The sequence below is a fragment of the Bos grunniens genome, chromosome 24, assembly GCF_055505025.1.
Source record: "Bos grunniens cultivar Pamir isolate PY7600 chromosome 24, Bosgru_T2T1.0, whole genome shotgun sequence".
Taxonomy (NCBI): Eukaryota; Metazoa; Chordata; class Mammalia; order Artiodactyla; family Bovidae; genus Bos; species Bos grunniens.
Window position 1 is genome coordinate 30,642,565 of NC_141188.1, and position 21,283 is coordinate 30,663,847.

The 21,283-nt window shown below is 41.4% G+C and overlaps 1 long non-coding RNA gene across 7 annotated transcripts in view; it reads left to right on the plus strand.

Moving 5' to 3' along the window:
- Window positions 1–21,283, plus strand: part of LOC147345995 (uncharacterized) — a 272,600-nt gene that overhangs the window by 38,393 nt on the left and 212,924 nt on the right. The window contains exon 3 of one of the 7 annotated variants that reach the window (XR_015153439.1): window positions 4,890–5,696. The exons of the other annotated variants lie outside the window; for them this stretch is intronic. This is a non-coding gene — a long non-coding RNA (uncharacterized LOC147345995). Of the gene's footprint in view, window positions 1–4,889; window positions 5,697–21,283 lie in introns of those variants that run through there. 7 annotated transcript variants of the gene reach the window in all.

The following is a 21,283-nucleotide window of genomic DNA, read 5'->3' on the forward strand; positions in this document are numbered from 1 at the left end:
ACAGGCCTCCCATCTTAAGTTCTTTTAAGCATTGAGGGAGAAGGTCAAAGTTCTTCTTGAGCCTTAGGCCTTGGTGGTGCTCAACTCAACATAATCCAGGTACCAGAGTGGCACATTTTGGGGTGGCCTGCCCTGGGCCCCATCTGTGCAAGTAATGAGGCCACATCTACTGAGACCAGCCCTACAAGGATGATTTTTTTTTTCCTTTGGGATTATCCTTGATCAAGGTAGAAAATCATAACCAAAAAAAAACTGTGAAAGACTTTTAGGCCAAAAGATTTCCAAGGTTTTTCAGGGGAGACCTGTGCATTGTTTGGAACATACCTTTCAGAATTATCTGAGTCTATAGGGTTTGCGCTTTTCATGGTCTTTGAGTTATTTTACAACCCTAGAGATAGCTAGATATTAACTTACTGACATTAATGTGTACAATACTGATACAATGCATGTCTGTAGATAAAATTATTGGCAGTAAGTTGTTTTTGGTGTGTGTGTGTGTGTGTGTGCTACCGACATTCAGTTGACTTCCGTCGCTATTGTAGAAGTCAGTTTTGCATCCCTTCAGCAAATTTGTTTCAACATTCCTGATGGGCTTTGAATTCTCCTTTGCACTGTTTATGACAGCTTTTCCGGTTCCCTCATTAGTGAGTTGAATCTGTGGCACAGTTAGTGTTATATCTGTGTGAGTCATGATTGTACCTTATTCTGAAAAATTATCCTTTAACTCAGAGTAAACCTTCCTGCTGCTAGTTAACGAGGCATCCCCCGGTGTTCAAGGAAGGGGGTCAGTGGGGAGCTTAAGGGAGTTGCTATTAATCAGCTGGTGAAATACTGTAGCATCTTAAGAACTGATGTGTCTGTGTCTGGGCACCTGCCTGTGAGTCAGCCCTGATTACGTCCAGCCTTTACATAGTTTCTACCCTGAGTAGGCGCTGCAAACACTGTTACTCCCTTCTTCTCCCCTAAATTCAATCACAGATAGAAAAAAAGACCATGTAGGTGTTTGGATGGCTTGATATTTATGTTCAGGTTTGCTGCTGATTCTACAGTTCTATACAACTAGAATAAAAACACAAAAATAATAAAGCAGGTTTTCTGAGGATGAACCAGTAGCTTAAGCAGCTGAGGAAGTTTTAGGGAACTTCTGCTTCTGCTTAAAAATGACAACTAACCTTTAATAAGCATGTACTACGTGCCTGGCACTCTTGTAAGAACGTCGAGCATATTCACTCATCCTGAAGAGACCTAAGAACAAGGTACTGTAAGTAGATCCATTTTATTTGTTTTTGCTTTTTTAAAACCTTTTGTTTTATATTGGGAGAAACAATGTTGTGACGCTTTCAGGTGAACAGCTAAAGAACTCAGCTATACATATACATGCGTCCATTCTTCCCCAGTCCCCTTGCCATCCAGGCTGCCACAGAACATTGAGCAGAGTTCCATGTGCTGTATAGTAGCCCCTTGTTGGTTATCCATTTTAAATTTAGCAGTGTGTATATTCCCATCCCCATATTTCTGTAACTATCCTTTTCTCCCATCCTGCCCCCAACCCCAGCAACTATAAGCTTGTTCTCGAAGTCTGTGAGTCTGTTTCTGTTTTGTAAATAAGTTCATTTGATAGAGGAATAGATAAAGAAGTTGTGTGTGTGTGTGTGTGTGTGTGGGGTGGGGGGTGTGTAAAATGGAATATAACTCAGCCATAAAAAGCAATGAAATAATGCCATTTACAGCAATAGGGCTGGATCTAGAGAGTATCATACTGAGTGAAGTAAATCAGACAGAGGAGGAGAAATATCGTATGACATCCCTTATATGTGGACTCTAGTAGGTAGATGCATTTTTTAAGGTGAGAGAAGAGAGCACAGAGGTGTTAACTTGCTCAGGTGAAACAGCTAGTTCTGGTTTAAATATATCAGTTCTCTTTTTAACGTCAGATTCCATGTATTCAATTGGTCTTCTGACCAGAATCTTATTTTCATCTAATTCTTATGACATCCCTGTAAGAGAGACATTGCTATCCCCATTTTGCAGATGAAAAAACCGAGGCTAAATGGCCATTCAATTGAAATGTATCATTTGTTGTACAGTGTTTCTGCTGAGTTAGCTCTTATATTTGTCTACTTGTGTCATGTGCTTTGTTTAGTTCCAACCTGTGTTACTGATGGAACCTGCTCTTCCTCCCAGTGAGCGTGTGGTTTCGGGTGCTGTGCATCCCCACCTCTTAAAGTCAGGAGTGCCATGTTCCCTCCCTGCTAAAGGAGCCTCGTCCCCTAAGAGACACTGGTATATGCCCCTCAGTGCACTTGGGAAACTGCTGGGTTTGGAGGTTACTACTCTGTTTCAGGAAAGATACAGAGAACATAGCTGACCAAGTAGAACTATCCTTGAGGTAAGCCCACAGACAGCTGTATTCTTTGCGGTGGTGAGCCCCTCTTCTTCTTTGGCCTGGCCACTCAGTAGATTAATTAGCTTTAAATGAGTGCTTGCCTTTCCCCGCCCTCATTACCAGTTTCCAGCACACTCTGTCAGGACCCTCCTCCTCTCCCCTTCTGGCAGAATGAGACTCGCAGCTCTACTCCCGAGCCAATCCTGATAGTGCTCCGTGATGACTTCAGTGGTGCATTCTTGCTGCCTCTGGCTTGATTTCAGCTGGTTTCTGTTCACTCTGTGGCAGATTGTTAAATAACGTGTGTTTCCTAGGCGCTGAGTTCCTCATCCTTGTGGCATCTGACATTTTTGTTTCTGTCTGCCACAAACCTCACAGAGTCTGCAGTTGGGGCCCTTGGTGATTAGTTCAGTATTGACGTAAGCTGGGTGTTCACTCTAACACCTGGAAGCATTGCCAGCCCTCAGAGTCACATCAGTCTCTGTGCAAAATAGGTTTCTCTTTCTTAGAGCTGTTTTGTGCATTGCAGCCGGAGTTTGGTTCTTCTTTCTGGTGCAGGAACACAGAAAGTCCAGTCCTGCTGCTGGAGGCGTCTGTAGGGAAGGGACAGCCCCCCGCCCCATCTTGTGCCCCAGCAGTCTCTCACTCCCAATATCAGTGAATGTAATGCAAGCAGTCCTTCTAGTATGCAAGGGAACTGGGCAAAGTGTTTAGATTTCCAGCTATAAGGTAAATAAGCATTGGAGCTATAATATACAACATGATGACTTTAAAAAAGCTGTATGGTGTATTTGAAGGTTGCTGTAAGGGTAAATACTAAAGGTTCTCATCACAGAGAACTGTATTTTCTGTAACCATATGAGGTGAGGGTTGTTAGCTCAGCTTCCTGTGGTGGTCATTTTGCAGTATATGTACACGTCCAGTCCTGAGGCTGTGCCCCTTGCATTTACACAGCATGTCGATCATATCCCAAAACTGGAAGGAAAACAAAATAGGTAAAAAAAAGTTTGAGAGAAGATTAAACTTACCTCTTCTCTCTGAATCTTCTCTCACCCTCCGTTTCTATTAATTAATAGCCATTTTCTCATTCATTGTCTTCCCTGATAGCTCAGTTGGTAAAGAGTCCGCCTGCAATGCAGGAAGCCCCTGTTCGATTCCTGGGTCAGGAAGATGTCCTGGAGAGGGGATAGGCTACCCACTCCGGTATTCTGGCCTGGAGAATTCCATGGACTGTATAGTCCACGGGGTCACAAAGAGTCATACATAACTGAGTGACTTTCACTTCACTTCCTCATTCATTCCTGCTCAAAGCCTGTAATTGTTGTGTCTCCCGTCATACTTGATATCTAATGGAGTATAAGTCCCTGTTTAAGTTTCCTTTAGGCTTCCCAGGTGGCTCAGTGGTAAAGAAACTGCCTGCAATGCAGGAGACACAGGTTCAATCCCTGGATCAGGAAGATCCCCTGGAGAAGGAACTAGCAACCCACTCCAGTATTCTTGCTGGGAAATTCCATGGACAGAGGAGACTGGCAGGTTGCAGTCCATGGGGTGACATGACTGAGTGACTCAGCAACAAGAACACAGCAAGGTAGGTAGTGGTCTTCCCTGGTGGCTCAGTGGTAAAGAATCCACCTACAATGCAGGAAACTTGGGTTTGATCCCTGGGTCATGAAGATCTCCTGGAGAGGGAAATGACAACCCACTCCAGTATTCTTGCCTGAGGAATGCTATGGACAGAGGAGCCTGGTGGGCTACAGTCAATGGGGTTGCAAGAGAGTTGGACATAACTTAGTGACTAAACAACAACAGGTTATTTTCAACCTATCTCTTGCAGCTACTTTCATGTCACCATTCCTCGTCAGATGTTCTGTATTCAGCTCCTCAGTACTAATAGCTGTTTCTTCAAGAATTGCATACAGGCCAGACCCCACCTCCAAAATTTTCATGCAGTTGTCCCCCACTGTGGTAGGTTCTAGAGATATCTACAGGAGGGTAAGAACTGTCCCAGACAGAATATCTTCGTTGTATTAATTAAAGCCTGAGTTTCAAAACACTGGCAGTTTTCTTCCCATGGTGTGCTAAGCTGTATTATATTTGAGTTTCAAAGACTATTTCTCCACAGACTCTCTTGTGGCCTAGACAATATATAGCTTAAGCCGCATATACCAGTTTTTTGCTTTGACTTGAACCATACTGGGTCTGTTCCCCCCGACACTCCCCCAAGGCAAGTTTGCTGTCCAAGCACAAGGAATTTCACACATGGCTCTGCTAATCAGATGAATTCAAGTATGAGTTGATTAAAATTATTAAAAAAAAGCCCCCCACGAGTTCTTCATCTCGGCTATGACAACTCCATCTTTTGCCATTCTGGGTTCCATTTTGTCCTTGACCTCCCTCCACAGAGGTTAGATACAGGGGCTGATGAAGGACTAGCTGACTCAAATCATATTCGGCCTTCCTGCCTGGTTCTCACCCCTGCCTGTGTTCTTCCTCCACACTCTAGGCCACTGTCAGAATTGGCTTCTTAAAATGTCAAGTGACGGCCCCAACATCAGTGGCATCGGAGGCCGCTCATTACTTCAGAATAACAGCAGCGCTTCCCAGTCTCTGCTCTGAGTTTCTGCCCGCCCGGCTCCCACCAGTTACCTTGACTCACCCGGCCCCACTGGACTCGTTCCCGGAAGTTGGTCACTGCATTATTCAGCAGCTCTTCTCTCCGGATCTGTTCCTCTGTGTTCACTGAAGTGGCTTTGCACTTGGTGGGGTGGGTCAGGGGAGGAGGCAAATATGAGAAGGTTTTATTTTTATTCAATTGTCACTTTAAACTGTGTTCTGCAGACTTGCTCCTTCATCCCCTGATACCTGGAACAGTGGTCCATTCACTCGCCTCTGTTAAAATCCGGGCCACTGTGCTTCAGAACTCTTGTCATGACTCTCTTTATGGTTCAGGAGAGGTGCTTGACTCTAGGGAGCTCCACGTGCTGTGGGAAGGGGAGTGGTCTTCTCCATCTCTCCCTCCCGCCTTCTCCCTCTTGGAGCTCCCCTGGGGTTGTGCCCTGGGTGAGAGGACCAGCCAGGTGGTGGGAGGAATTTCCTCAGCTGACCCACCTGCAGCTCATCCTCTCTTGATGTCCTGTGTGATCTCCATGACCTGTCATTCACGTGCTGCTCTCCTCAGAAGGGAACTCTCCATTATGTGATTTCCCTCTTCAGGAGGGCAGGGTGCCATCCGCCTCCAGATGCCCTGTGTGAAAGAGAGGTCGCCTCTTACATGAACCTCTAAGCCTCTTCAAAGCCCGGGAAACCATGCTTACCAAAGACGGTCATTAACCTAGAAACTGATTCGGTTCAGTCACTCAGTCCTGTCTGACTCTTTGTGACCCCATGGACTGCAGCACGCCAGGCTTCCATATCTATCACCAACTCCCGGAGTTTGTTCAAACTCATGTCCACTGGGTCAGTGATACCATTGAACCATCTCATCCTCTGTCATTCCCTTCTCCTCTTGCCTTCAATCTTTGCCAGCATCAGGGTCTTGTTTTTCAAATGAGTCTGTTCTCATCAGGTGGCCAAAGTATTGGAGTTTCAGCTTCAGCATCAGTTCTTCGAATGAATATTCAGGACTGAGTTCATTTAGGATTGATTGGTTTGACCTCCTTGCAGTCCAAGGGACTCTCAAGAGTCTTCTCCAACACCACAGTTCGAAAGTGTCAATTCTTTGACACTCAGCGTTCTTTATGAGCCAACTCTCATATCCATACATGACTATTGGAAAAACCATAGCTTTGACTAGACGGACCTTTGTTGGTAGTTAAGTCTCTGCTTTTTAACATGCTGTCTAGGTTTGTCATAGCTTTTCTTCCAAGGAGCAAGCGTCTTTTAATTTCATGGCTGCAGTTGCCATCTGCAGTAATTTTGGAGCCCAAGAAAATAAAGTCTGCCACTGTTACCACTGTTTCCCCATCTATTTGCCATGGAATGATGGGACCAGATGCCATGATCTTCATTTTTTGAATGTGAGTTTTAAGCCAGCTTTTTTACTCTCCTCTTTCACATTCATCAAGAGGCTCTTTAGTTCCTCTTCACTTTCTGCCATAAGGGTGGTGTCATCTGCATATCTGAGGTTATTGATATTTCTCCTGGCAATCTTGATTCCAGCTTGAGCTTCATCCATCCCAGCGTTTCTCATGATGTACTCTGCATATAAGTTAAATAAGCAGAATGACAATATACAGCCTTTACATACTCCTTTTCCAATTTGGAACCAGTTTGTTTTTTCATGTCCATCTCTAATTGTTGCTTCTTGACCTGCCTGCAGGTTTCTCAGGAGGTAGATAAGGTAGTTTGGTATTCCCAACTCTTGAAAAATTTTCCACAGTTTGTTGTGATCCACACACTCAAAGGCTTTAGTGTAGTCAATGAAGCAGATGTTTCCTGGAATTCTCCTGCTTTTTTTATGATCCAATGGATGTTGGCAATTTGATCTCTGGTTCTTCCGCCTTTTCTAAATCCAGCTTGTATATCTGGAGGTTCTCAGTTCATGTACTATTAAAGCCTAGCTTGGAGGAGTTTGAGCATTACTTTGCTAGCATGTGGAATGTGTGCAATTGTGTGGTAGTATGAGCATTCTTTGGTGGTGGTCTTTGGAATTGGAGTGAAAACCGATCTTTTCCAGTCCTGTGGCCACTGCTGAGTTTTCCAAATTTGTGGGCATATTGAGTGCAGCATTTTAACTGTATCATCTTTTAGGATTTGATGTAGTTCATCTGGAATCCCATCATCTCCAATAGCTTTGTTTGTAGTAATGCTTCCGAAGGCCCACTTTACACTCCTGGATGCCTGGCTCTAGGTGAGTGATCACATCATCATGGTTATCCAGGTCATTCAGATCTTTTTTGTGTTGTTTCTCTGTGTATTTTTGCCAATTCTTCTTAATTATTCTTAAAAGTTCTTACAATTATTTGCCTACTGTTGGGGTGATGTTTCTATTCAGAATAATGACTGAGAAAAGAATTCTCTTAGCAGTGTATCCTAGAGACCTGCTTTGGGTGCACAAGTTTTAATGATGTATTTGCTGCCTTTGCTCTCATCTTTATCTGACTTAAGTTGACTGAGAGGACTTAGGAAGGGGGAGCCACGTGGCACAGAGTAACTCTTGTGTGGGGAAAAAGTGGTCCTTCTTCTCTAAAGCTCTCGAGTAGGGAAACCAGTGATTAGGTTCCTGATGACTGCCTCCTTTGATTTCAGAAGGATTTGCTCACATTCTGGATTTTTTTTTTTTTTCCTCATTTCCCGAAGGGTAGTCTTGCCTTCATGGAAACAATCTTTTTTTTCCCCCTCCCCATCTTGCAGATTGCTGATGCTTTACTCAAGGTGAGCTGAGGTTCCTTGAGTAGTAGAGCAGAATCAACTAGGCTTTCGACCTCCTGGGGCCCCTCTGAGTCCTGGTGATATATGTGTGTAGTTTTGTTTTGTTGTTAAATTGGAGTATAGTCAATTTTACAAAGCTGTATTAGTTTCTGCTGTACAGCAAAGTGAATCAGCTATATATTTACATATATCTCCTGTTTTTTGGATTTCCTTCTCATTTAAGTCACCATAGAGCATTGAGTAGGGTTCCCTGAGCTATAAAGTAGATTTTCATTAGTTATCTATTTTATACAGAGTATCAATGTTTATATGTCAAGCCCAATTCATCCCACCCCACCTGCCCTTTACCCCTTGGTGTCCATATATTTGTTCTCTGTGTCTCTCTTTCTGCTTTACAAATAAGATGATGTATACCATTTTCTAGATTCCACCTAAATGCATTAGGTGGAATGCCTTTGATATTTGTTTTTCTCTTTCTGACTGACTTCACTCTGAAGTGAAGACAATCTCTATGCTCATCCATGTGGATGGATGGCCCATTTTTGTCCTCTGTGCAAATGGCCGAGTTTTGTTCTTTTCATGGCTGAGTAATTTTCCATTGTATATAAGTACCACATCTTTAACTGTAGTTTTTAAGCTAAATTTATGTTACAAATTAGCATATAGTATACTTATCCTTCTCTTGATGTACAGTTCTAGAATTTTCTCACAGGGATATATTCACATAATCACCATCACAGTTAGGGTAGAGAGTAAGTGCACCGTTCTAAAACTTCCCTTGTGCTGTCCCTTCCTGGTCACATATTCCTCCACCTTTAACTCTTGTCAATCACTCATCTATCATCAGTCACCATAGCTTTATCTTTTCAAGACTCTTATACAATTGCAAATCCTACAGTATGTGACAGCTTGAGACTGGCATTTTTCAATCAGGATGATGTCTTTGAGAATCATCCAACTTGTACGTATCAATACTTTTAAAACTTGAAATACAATAGACATAAAACTAGTTTCAGATGAATAACATAATGAGTCAATCCACACATATATTACAATATGATCACCATAATAAATCACCACACATAGTTACAAAATCTTTTTCTTGTGTTGAACACTTTTAAGATTTATCCTCTTAGCAACTTTCAGTACAGTACTATTGTTGTCACCATATTGTATATTACATCCCCATGTTTGTTTATTTTTAAGTGGAAGGTTTGTATCTTTCAACTGTCTTTACCCATTTGACTCTACCCCCCCTCTGGCAATGACACATCTGTTCCTGTACTTAAGAGTTTGGGTCTTTTTTTAAAATAAAGAAATCCATGTATAACTGAGATCGTACTGTATTTATCTTTCTCTATCTGAGTTATTTAACTTAACATGATGCCCTAGAGGTCCATCCATTTGTCGCAGGTTTTCCTTCTTTTTAATGTCTGAATAATATTCCATGGTATACATATTTGACATTTTCTTTATCCGCGGATCCATGAATACTTTGGCTGCTGCCATAAGCAATGCTGCAGTGCACATGGGAGGGGCACATAGCTTTTTGAATCAGCGTCTTTGTTTTCCTCAGATAAATATTCAGAATGAAAATGCTGTATCATATGGCAGTTCTATTTTTAATTTTTTTGAGAAAGCTCCATACTGTCTTCCATAGTGATGACTTATATCACTAGCTTATTCCTGTTTGCCGGCCAGTAATATCCATGGTGTGGATGTAACAATTCCTGGTGCTGCTTTTAGGTCTGTGGCTTGACCTCTCCATGGCTGGCTCATGCTTTTCCTCTGAACTCTCTATTGACCTTGCCCAGCAATGGTTACTACTGATTCCAGTTGGGGACATTTTACACCAACTGCTAGTTCTGCCTTGTCTTTGTTGGAGCAGCAAATATAGCCAATGGGTGTTTTTGTCCTTTCTCTTTCAGTAGCTTTCTTTCCAACAGGATGTGATTTTGCCCTTTCAAAAAAGCTTCATGCTTCCTTTGATCAGGGCATATTCTCAAGGAACGAAGCTGTGAAAGGCATGTGAGGCTGCCCTTTCTGATGCTTGATGGGAATTTTTAGGGCTCTGAAGGGGATTATATTTCACTGAGGCTTCTGTAGATGGTAAAGCCTACAATGTGGTAAAGCCTGCAATGTGGGAGACCTGGGTTTGATCCCTGGGTTGGGAAGATCCCCTGGAGAAAGGAATGGCTACTCACTCCAGTATTCTTGCCTGGAAAATCCCATGGACAGAGGAGCTCGGGAGGCTACAGTCCAGGAGATCACGAAGAGCTGGACACAACTGAGAACTAACACATTCACTTCTTTTCTGATCCTGCAGAACTCAGCTCCACCCCATCCTAAGTTCTCTTCCTTGGCTCCAAGGGTCTCAACAACTGTCCCTGTGATGGGACTCTTTGGGGACTTTCATGGCATGCCCAGGTTTTGGATGACTTTAGACTAATACAGTGTATGGTAGTGCCTAGGGTTAATGCACTTACATATCTGGCCTCACTTAATTTTTATTGTGACAGTGTGATGGAGGAAGCAGAGACTAGACCTAATGTGTACACAGTGCCTAGGATATGCCAGGCACTTTAGATGATCATTTCATTTAATCTTCTGGGAACTTTATGGAGAAGACTTCTCACTTGCCATGTGAGTAACCTGCAACTTGGAGAAGTTAAGCGCATTGCTTGAAGAGAGCAAATGCATAATAGGATCAGGATTCAAACTCAGGTGTATCAGATACCTTCCACCCTGCCCTCTGTTTAAAAACACAACAAAATCCCAGGAGGAGGATACCAAGGAAGAGAAATACAATGTATAATGTGCCTTCATTAGTTTTCTAGGGCTTCTGCCACAAAGTACCATGAACTGGGTGGCTTAAAACAACAAGCAGTTGTCTCAGAGTTTTGGGGGCTAGGAGCCCAAAATCAAAGTGTCGGCAGGACCCCTCCCTCTGAGATCTGTAGTGGAACCCCTCCGTTCCTCTTGGAAGCTCCTGGTGGTTGGCTGGCAATCTTTGTTGTTTGTTTGGCAGTGGCCTGATTCCAGTCTCTGTCCTTGTCTTCACACGGCCTTTCCCCTGTGTCCCTCCATCTTCACACAGCCAGCCTACGAGGGCACCAATCTGCTCCAGTATGACCACATCTTAACTGTTTACAGCGACAGTGATGCTATTTCCAAATAAGGTCATGTTCTGAGATATTGGGATTAGAATTCAGTCTTTATTTTTGGGGAACACATTTGCCCAAGGACAGTAACATTTTGGGGATAACTATTCTTATAAAAACAGTACTTTATTCTCTCAAGTGTGGCTTACACTCTCTGGAGCACTTCATTAGAATAATCATAATTTAATATGTAGAGATGCTCTTCTGTTAGAGTCCTGCTAGGAATTAGAATGTTCATGAAAATGAACGTCGCTCAGTCATGTCCGACTCTTAGCAACCCCATGGACTCTACAGTCCATGGAATTCTCCAGGCCAGAATACTGGAGTGGGTAGGCTTTCCCCTTTCCAGAGGAGCTTCCCAACCCAGGGATCAAGCCCAGGTCTCCTGCAGTGCAGGTGGATTCTTTACTAGCTGAGTCACAAGGGAAGCCCTAGAATGTTCATAGTCTAATACAAACTTTGTAGTTGAGGAAGCAATTGAATTGAAAAGTATTTCCTCTTGTCACATGCATGCAGGATAAAGTTAGGCTTAAACTTTGTTCTCGGATTTTATTGTCGAGACCTCTGTGCTGCTTTGTCTAACTTTTTTCCTGTTTTTTTTTTGGAGACGACATCTGTTTTGAGAACATGCTTTGTGATTTTTGATCAGTAAGGCTCAGAATGGCAATTAGTAAATGACGTAATTATGTTGGCTATGCTTTTGCTCCTTTTTTACCACTCCTCCCCAACAACATCCATATTGAAGCAGTTCAGTATTTCCTAAAGTTTCAGTAAATGAGAATACAAAGTGAAGAAGTCTCATATGGGAACTTCCTATCACATATCTCAATGATTGTCTGAGATTGTTTTAGAAACCCATTTTATTTTTCAATGACAATGCTATTTTGAAGACCATTTTTTCCCATAAATCATATTATGGACATTTTCTGTATAATGGAAAGTTAATTGGTTATTGCCTTCTGAAATTCCACTTTCCTCTAAACGCATTTTTGTAAACTGTCCCACGTGACCTGTTCCATGTTGAGTTTGAAATTCCAGCTCACTAGACAAGGATCCTGTCTAAATGCTTGGTTTACCTGTCAGTCTCAATAAATATTTAAAAATCGCACACAACTATAAATTTTATTCTTAGAGTACCTAAGAACTTTATTCCTATTTCTGTGCATAATCAATAATAAATCCTTTTTAAGGATATCAGCAAAGAATATGCTCAAGTACATGAAGAGCTCATCTGATATATTTGACAAAAAATTCAAGATGCGAATATGGGGAGAAAAGCAGTGCATGAAATGCTTTTTTTTTTAACTGATGAAACTGCTTTTAAAAATAGCTAATCACCTAGTCCTTTCTACTTGAACATGTATACTTCTTGTCTCACCTCTTTTCATAGCAAAATCATTGGAAGCAAATGTAGGATATTTTATATCAAAACAATTTTATGACCATTCTGTATCTCTTGGTTTTGACAGAACTCTGCCCCATGAGGTAATGGAATGGCACAGTTCCTGACAATATTTTCTTTTGGAATTTCTTGGGGATAAAGATATTGTCATTTCTGAAACATTTTTAGGTGGTTTGAAGCAAGGAAACATTTCATGCAAAGATGGGTTCAATAAAGGACAGAAATGGTAGGGACCTAAAAGAAGCAGAAGATATTACGAAGAGGTGGCAAGAAGACACAGAAGAACTGTACAAAAAAGATCTTCATGACCCAGATAATCACGATGGTGTGATCACTCACCTAGAGCCAGACATCCTGGAATGTGAAGTCTAGTGGGCCTTATGAAGCATCACTATGAACAAAGCTAGTGGAGGTGATGGAATCCCAGTTGAGCTATTTCAAATCCTGAAAGATGATGCTGTGAAAGTGCTGCAGTCAACATGCCAGTAAATTTGGAAAACTCAGCAGTGGCTACAGGACTGGAAAAGGTCAGTTTTCATTCCAATCCCAAAGAAAGGCAATGCCAAGGAATGCTCAAACTACTGCACAGTTGCACTCATCTCACACGCTAGTAAAGTAATACTCAAATTTCTCCAAGCCAGGTTTCAGCAATATGTGAACCGTGAACTTCCAGATGTTCAAGATGGTTTTAGAAAAAGCAGAGGAACCAGAGATCAAATTGCCAACATCCACTGGATCATGAAAAAAGAGAGTTCCAGAAAAATATCTACTTCTGTTTTATTGACTATGCCAAAGCCTTTGACTGTGTGGATCACAATAAACTATGGAAAATTGTAAAAGAGATGGGAATACCAGACCACCTGACCTGCCTCTTGAGAAACCTGTATGCAGGTCAGGAAGCAGCAGTTAGAACTGGACATGGAACAACAGACTGGTTCCAAATAGGAAAAGGAGTACGTCAAGGCTGCATATTGTCACTCTGCTCATTTAACTTATATGCATAGTACATCATGAGAAACGCTGGGCTGGAAGAAGCACAAGCTGGAATCAAGATTGCTGGGAGAAATATCAATAACTTCAGATATGGAGATGACACTACCCCTATGGCAGAAAGTGAAGAAGAACTAAAGAGCCTCTTGATGAAAGTGCAAGAGGAGAGTGAAAAAGTTGGCTTAAAGCTCAACATTGCATCTGGTCCCGTAACTTCATGGCAAATAGATGGGGAAACAGTGGAAACAGTGGCTGACTTTATTTTTCTGGGCTCCAAATTCACTGAAGATGGTGACTGCAGCCATGAAATTAAAAGACGCTTACTCCTTGGAAGGAAAGTTATGACCAACTTAGACAGCATATTAAAAAGCAGAGACATTACTTTGCCAACAAAGGTCCATCTAGTCAAGGCTATGGTTTTTCCAGTGGTCATGTATGGATGTGAGAGTTGGACTGTGAAGAAAGCTGAGCACCGAAGAATTGATGCTTTTGAACTGTGGTGTTGGAGAAGACTCTTGAGAGCCCCTTGGACTGCAAGGAGATCCAACCAGTCCATCCTAAAGTAGATCAGTCCTGGGTGTTCATTGGAAGGACTGATGTTGAAGCTGGAACTCCAATATTTTGGCCACCTGATGCGAAGAGCTGATTCATTTGAAAAGACCCTGATGCTGGAAAAGATTGAGAGCAGGAGAAGGGGACGACAGTGGATGAGATGGCTGGATGGCATCGCCAACTCAATGGACATGGGTTTGGGTGGACTTCGGGAGTTGGTGATAGACAGGGAAGTCTGGCGTGCTGTGGTTCATGGGGTTGCAGAGAGTTGGACACGACTGAGCAACTGAACTGAAGCAAGAAGCTATTTTTGAAGACGAATTGAATTCAAGAGAATGACATAGAAGTAAGAATTTTAGCATCTTAAGAGTTTATTTGGGAATTGAAGCTTTTTAACCATTGTTACTACACTATTTGTATTTGGCTAACTGTATTACATAACAGCCAGCTAGAATCTCAAAACACTGGGTCTCAGTACTTCTTTGATTCTTCCAGAAGTTCCTAGAGACAGTAGAAGGAAGCAGGAGGTGGGGTTGAGAGCACAGATTCTGGAGACACTCTGCCAACCCAGATCTTGTGACGTTGGACCTCAGTCTTCCCTCTTGAGAATTAAATTAAGTGAAGCAAGTTCAGAGCAATCCTTGACACATAATAAGCACAATACAAGTGTAACGATCCTTCTTCCAGGCTTACTTTGATATTCTATTAGCTATGTGATCCAAGGTAAATCCTTTAACCTTTCTTAGGTGTTATTATTCGCATCTCACATAACTCACAAGCTTTTCATGAGAATTAAATTAGATATTTCACGAAGCGATCCAGTGTGCAATTGCTTTTAACTATGGCAGGCTATCTATGTATGCTTGAGTGTGTTATTTAAGGTATTCTGGTGACTGAAAATGATGAACACATCCTAAACTCGTAACACCCATCATTCCCTGGGAGCTGTTTTGACATTGGGAGCAATCTCGATCATTATTACTCTTTTAATATGTTGCTTGATGTTACTGCATGTGTGTTATTAAAGTATATTCAACTACTTTTTTGTTGTTGTACTCACGCCATAACCATTGAGTAGTTGTTTCCCAAACCATAAAGTACCAAAGTCTCTTGAGTAAAAATAAACCAAGTTAGAGAAAACGTGATTTGTGGCCTACAATATCATCATTCCAAGACTCATGGCTCAGTGAAACTGGTTTCTGTTAGTAAAATAACACTCTGGTTATATAAATCTCAGCCTTTGACTATGACTATGTGTTTAGAGCTTCAAACTTAAAAATAATATTGCACATCATTACGTTTTCCCTTGGAGAAGGAAATGGCCACCCACTCCAGTATTCTTGCCTGGAGAATTCCATGGCCAGAGGAGCCTGGTGGGCTACTGCTCATGGGGTCACAAACAGCTGGACATGATTAAGTGACCAAGCACATGCCTTCCCTGTCAGTGGGAAAGTAACAGAGTCAGTCAAAAGCATAGCCTCAAGTTTTATTGAAAAGGAAGGATTAAAATACAATATTTGTGTGTGTGTGTGTGTGTTTTCATGAGAACTGCCTACATCTTTAGGAATGATTTGGGGACATGCTGATCTGAGGTGGTAATTTGGAAGGTAATATTCTTTACCATTGGTGAGAGTAGTAATTTCAAGAGTACTATAACTTTGTATTTCTAAGCTGGCTGACTCACTCAGTTTTGGGCTTCCTGGTTCATGATGTGATCATCATTCCATATGGTGCTATTATCTTCCAGCTCATATTTTCATCAGCCAGCACTAGCTTGTTGCCCATTTAATGATGTAGACATTCAAATTCATGGATGGCAGTTTCCGATGTTAAAACACCATTGCAGATTTACCTAAGGAAAATGAGTAAAAGAGAGTTTTGCATTCAGAGTAAAACGAGTCTTTATGCTAAGGAAGAATTCTTCGTCTCTTCAGTACCCATACCATATAAAAGTGAAGTCACTCAGTCATGTCCAACTCTTTGCAACCCCATGGACGCCAGGCTCCTCCGTCCATGGGATTTTCTAGGCAAGAGTATTGGAGTGGGTTGCCATTTCCTTCTCCAGGGAACCTTCCCAACCCAGGGATTGAACCCAGGTCTCCCGCATTGTAGACAGACGCTTTACTGTCTGAGCCACCAGGGAAGTCCATACCATATAAAAACATCACCCAATGATGTCTAAAAATAAGAACTTAAACTCCTTAGTCTACTATGAATTGAATTAAAATTTGGAGGAATGTATTTTAACTCCAACCATGAGTGTTAGGTTTACCCAATTGCCACAAACCTCTTGTTTGTCAAAATGATTCATTTCAGAAAAAACAAGCACATGTTTTCTCGGGTATCCAACAGCTCCCCCCGCCACAACCCATTTTTTTTTTTAAGTCTCAAAACTGAATTCTCTTAAGTCCATCCATGATCTTCATACTTGAAACATCTGACATGGGCTAGATGACTTTCCTAAGTGGCGATGGCAAAATCTAACACATGAGTTTGGTTATTTCTGTGGCTTAATGACAGTCCAGAACTATATCAAGCCAAGACACTCAGTCACTGAGCAGAATTTTAAACCTGGGTACGAAGTCCATGCATCTCAAGATAAGCAGCCTAGATGGAGTCCCGGAGCAATGTGACGGTTGCTCTCTGTCTTTGAAACAATTACCGAGCAGTGCTGCTGTTAGCATCCTTTCCAGATGAAGGTTGCCCAAAATTTTTTGGCAGGCTGTTGAGATGTTCTGATGATTTCTCAGTGGGTGCCTTTTCAGACAGGTGAAAATGGTTTCTGTAAATTGGCTTCCTAGCTTAGCTTTCTCATTACTTCCATCCAGGAGTTAGGCTTTTTCACACAGTAGGTTGCATTACTTGTATATGTTAATGCTGGCTGTGGTTCCTTTGTGGCATTGAAAATAGATTCTTGCCATTTGGTTGAATCTCTGCTTCAACTGTTTGCTATAGCTGGTCAATATCCAAGACTGCTAGAAAGAGGGGACCATAACTGAAGGAGTAGCCATAAAGTAAATATTTTGTTTTGTTCTGAAGCCGATGACTACCCTTGTTTACTTAAATAATTAGATCCAGATGTTTTACAAATGACCATCTTCAAAAGCAAATTAATGGTAAAAAAATAAAGGCTCATATATCTTGATCTGAATTGGCTGTTATTATTTTTTTCTGTTTTTATAGTGGTGTTAATAGCTCAGATCCCATAATAAAAATGTGTAGTTTTTATTTATGATTCAGTATCATGCTTCTAGATATTTCCAGATGCTTAAATTACTTGCTGCATATAAAGTAATGTATGCTTATTTGTCAGTACTGTAAAAATTCTAAATACTTGTCCCTGGAAGATACATACATGGGCAGGAATAATATCGTTGTTTCTTATTGGTCAGTTGCTATATCATCTGAAGGCTAAAATTGAACCTAGTGACTGGGAGAAGGAACTGGTTGTACCAGTTCTTAATTTCTGCCTCTAGCATAGATTTGCTGGAATAACTGATATTGATCATGCCTCCTTTCTTTTTCTCTGCATGGCAAGCACTGTTCTTTCCTTGCAGGTCAGCTACAGATTTAATTAGGGCTGGGGAAGTAGCTGGATGCTTGGCCTGGAGTCACTGGGCAAATAAAAACTTCAGTTTATCCATCAGATACACCAACCAGAAAGTCAAGTGGCTTTATTTTACTCTTTCGTCTTTGCCTCATGCTTCTACCATCTAAATTTCAAAAGCTCTTATTGAAGAGGGGGTGGTGGTGGTGGAAGAAAAATGCGTCTTTCTTTATGAAATCTATAGGACTGCTCATTGTGTATATGGATGTAATTTGTTCTCCAAGGTCATAGTCCAGCATCTTGGAGTGACTGTCTAAGAATGAGAGGGGCCACCATAGATAATAAATTCTTTTAGAATATAAACAAATGATGTGTGTGTATGTGTGGGTGCAGTGGTGGGTGTGGGTTTTTCACAGCTCTGTGAGCTGAATGCACCATGACAAAGATTACTTAGCAGTCTGTGATGATGATCTCTGTGTGTAGTGGTCAAGAACGTTTCATGTATCATTTATAAACGCTGGCCTGTGATGTCACCATATCATTCCCCAAAGCAAATGAAGCATAAAGAAACACAAGGAGACAGGCTCACTTTCTCTTCTTCGGGACTGTCGTTCCTGGGTCACATAAATTCTGGGTGGAATGAGACGGTGCCCCTCATGACAGAGGAGAGAGTGAGTCAGAAGTTGGGTGTTGAATGCTCCATTGTGCAGCTGTTACATTTCACAGTTCTAACCCAAGTCGCACTCAGAATAGTTTCTCCTTCCACTCTTCTGGAAGAAAAACATGCAAGCAGGAGTTTTTGTGTTTCCAAAAATGTGCTGAGGGTGAACTCCGAGGGTGAGTACTGCCTTGTCCTCTTTCTTGTTAAATTTGTGGACGTGATTTAGCAGCCTTTTCTCCAGGGTCTGTCTCTCTCTGTGTCATTTGGGGTTCCCATCTGAGGTCTCTCCACTGACATCTCAGAGTGCAATTATTTCAGGTCTTCAGATCATTGCATGTATTTCCTTCAAATGCTGAGCTTCACGCTAACCTTTTTGTCCAGTGTCAGTCCTTTCCCGGTGAGAGTCGGGCTTTGTTGCTTGCTTCCAAGGTTTAAAATAACCAAGTGTTAAGTTTTTCCTTTTCTTTGCTCTCTGAAATTTTCCTTTCCAAATCATCTCATGTGCTCCCTAGCACTCTTAAGTTACTTTCTAACCTGTAGGCTTTTTACTGACCTTTAGGTTCAGTGGTTGCTATTCATACCAAGAATCAAACATCTTTTTATATTAATTCTGCCAGAGTGAACAGCTCATGTTAAAACATGTAGTCAATACGAAATGATGTAGGTTTGAAAGGGAATATCAGCATGGTCAGATGAGGTCTACATGGTTGTCTACCAAAGAGCTGCCCAAAGTACCGTTATGTTGTGGTATGACCATAGCCTACACACTTACCTCCCTATTATGTTGTTCCATGTTTTATGGAATTGGAAGGGCTGACTCATGCTAATCAATCATGTAACACTAAAGGGTATGCTCCGTAGCTCAGTTGTGTCTAACTCTTTGCGACCCCATGGACTGTACAGCCCATCAGGATCCTCTGTCCACAGGATTTTCCAGGCAAGAATACTGGAATGGGTTGCCATTTCCTCCTCCAGGGGGTACTAAAGTAATAAGCCATAAGGAGTGTTTAGAATGGGGAGATGAATACAATGAGATGGCTGGATGGCATCACTGACTCAATGGACGTGAGTCTGAGTGAATTCCGGGAGTTGGTAATGGACAGGGAGGCCTGGCGTGCTGCGATTCATGGGGTTGCAAAGAGTCGGACACGACTGAGCGACTGAACTGAATGAGTACAATATATCAGAATCCCCGAAAAGTGAATTTACCTAGTCGCTAGGTGCAGAAGGCAGCCTTGAGGCATATTTCACCATGGCTGGTTTGAGTCTCTTGAATCGTCCATTATAGATGACATCACCATAGGAACCCAAAAGTGTATGTCTTTTACGGGACTTGATCTACAAGATCAACTTCAAGCTCCTGGTCTTTCTGCCCTGTTCTTTAGGCTGAGTGTCCTCCTTCTGTTCAGTTTTTCTCCAAACTGATAGCTATGTTCCTGCTTTAAAATTTTTTTTCTTTTTTTTTTTAAATTTTATTTTATTTTTAAACTTTACATAATTATATTAGTTTTGCCAAATATCAAAATGAATCCATCACAGGTATATATGTGTTCCCCATCCTGAACCCTCCTCCCTCCTCCCTCCCCATACCATCCCTCTGGGTCGTCCCAGTGCACCAGCCCCAAGCATCCAGTATCGTGCATCGAACCTGGACTGGCATCTCGTTTCATACATGATATTTTACATGTTTCAATGCCATTCTCCCAAATCTTCCCACCCTCTCCCACAGAGTCCATAAGACTGTTCTATACATCAGTGTCTCTTTTGCTGTCTCGTACACAGGTTGCCTGCTTTAAAAATTATACAAGTCTTTCAAATCTGCTTTCCTGCTATTCCATTTCAGACCCTCTGACTTCTTGAGATACAAGTTTAGAGAGAACCTCCTGAGTTAACTTCTACATACTCCTGTGCAGTGTGTATGAAATACCGACTATTCCATACCTGGGTGTCTGGGTAGGTGGTTGATCATTTCTTTATGCCCCTATAGTCCACCAACATATAATAGAATACTTATTATAACAATCCTCTTATCATATGCAGATTGACAAAATTTACATGACTTTCAACCAATTTCTCCATAAATAGTTTATTGTAAATCAGCAAAAGGCAAATATTTTGTACAAATACTCAACAGTAGTGAAATGGAGAGTATAAAAGCTCAGTTTTACATTTGTAAATCAATGATTAATCATTAAATAACCTTGTGTTGTTGGGGAATGCCCTCCACTCTATCCTGACTGTTAGCTGTTCAATGGAAATCTACACTGACAAGGAATTTGCTGTTTCATGGAAGAATCCAACATATCTTGAGGTCACTGAACGCTGTTAGAAAATCCTTCCTTCTCACTGAAGTTATTGGTGAACATTTGATTCTTATGAGTAGTTTTCCATGCCTTGTATAATCATTATCTTCCTTTCAACCACCTTTGTAGTTTTTCCAATGTTTTTAAACATTGAACAAGTATTATACATAATTGGGTCTGGAGGTGCCGCATTTGCTTTCAAGACTCCAGCACTTAATGCTTTTTAGCATCATGCTGTTGGCTTATAACAAGACTGGGATTAACTAAAACCCAACCATTTTTAACAAATCCCAATGACAAACCAAGTCTCCATATCCTGTGATAGCACCAACAATTCCTTTGATTCTAAGTGTAGAACTTTCCATGAATCCTGATTATGTCATTTTGTCATGTGGGTTTGGACTTTCAATCCCTTAAGTTTCTTTTGAACTCTTATTTCCTTGTGCAGTGTATTTATCCAGGATATTGTAATGAGAAAAAAAGGAACCAAACCCAAACCAACCAAGAACCCCCAGCCATGCCTTGCATATCTCTGTATAAGAGATACACGATGACAGAAAATATATTCTTGAAGACCAAATAGAAGATATAATATCACAACATAGGGTTTCATTTCATTAATTCACTCAAATGTTCATGGAAACCTAGTCCATGCCAGATACTGTGTTAGGCCTTATAAATAATTAAAGCCTTAGCTTTTGTGAAGCTAATATTTTAGTGGAAGAGATGGAGTATAAACAGAATGTGGTAGGAGGTAAACATCGGTAGGTTAGATAAAGATAAGGTTGAAGAGGTGGCCATTTATTTTAGAGATAGTTGCTAAATAGGTGGCATTTAAACTAATGCCTTAAGTTTCCTAAGAATTCAAAGAGCTTTTCAAAGAGCTGAGAGAACATTTTAGGTCAAAGAGA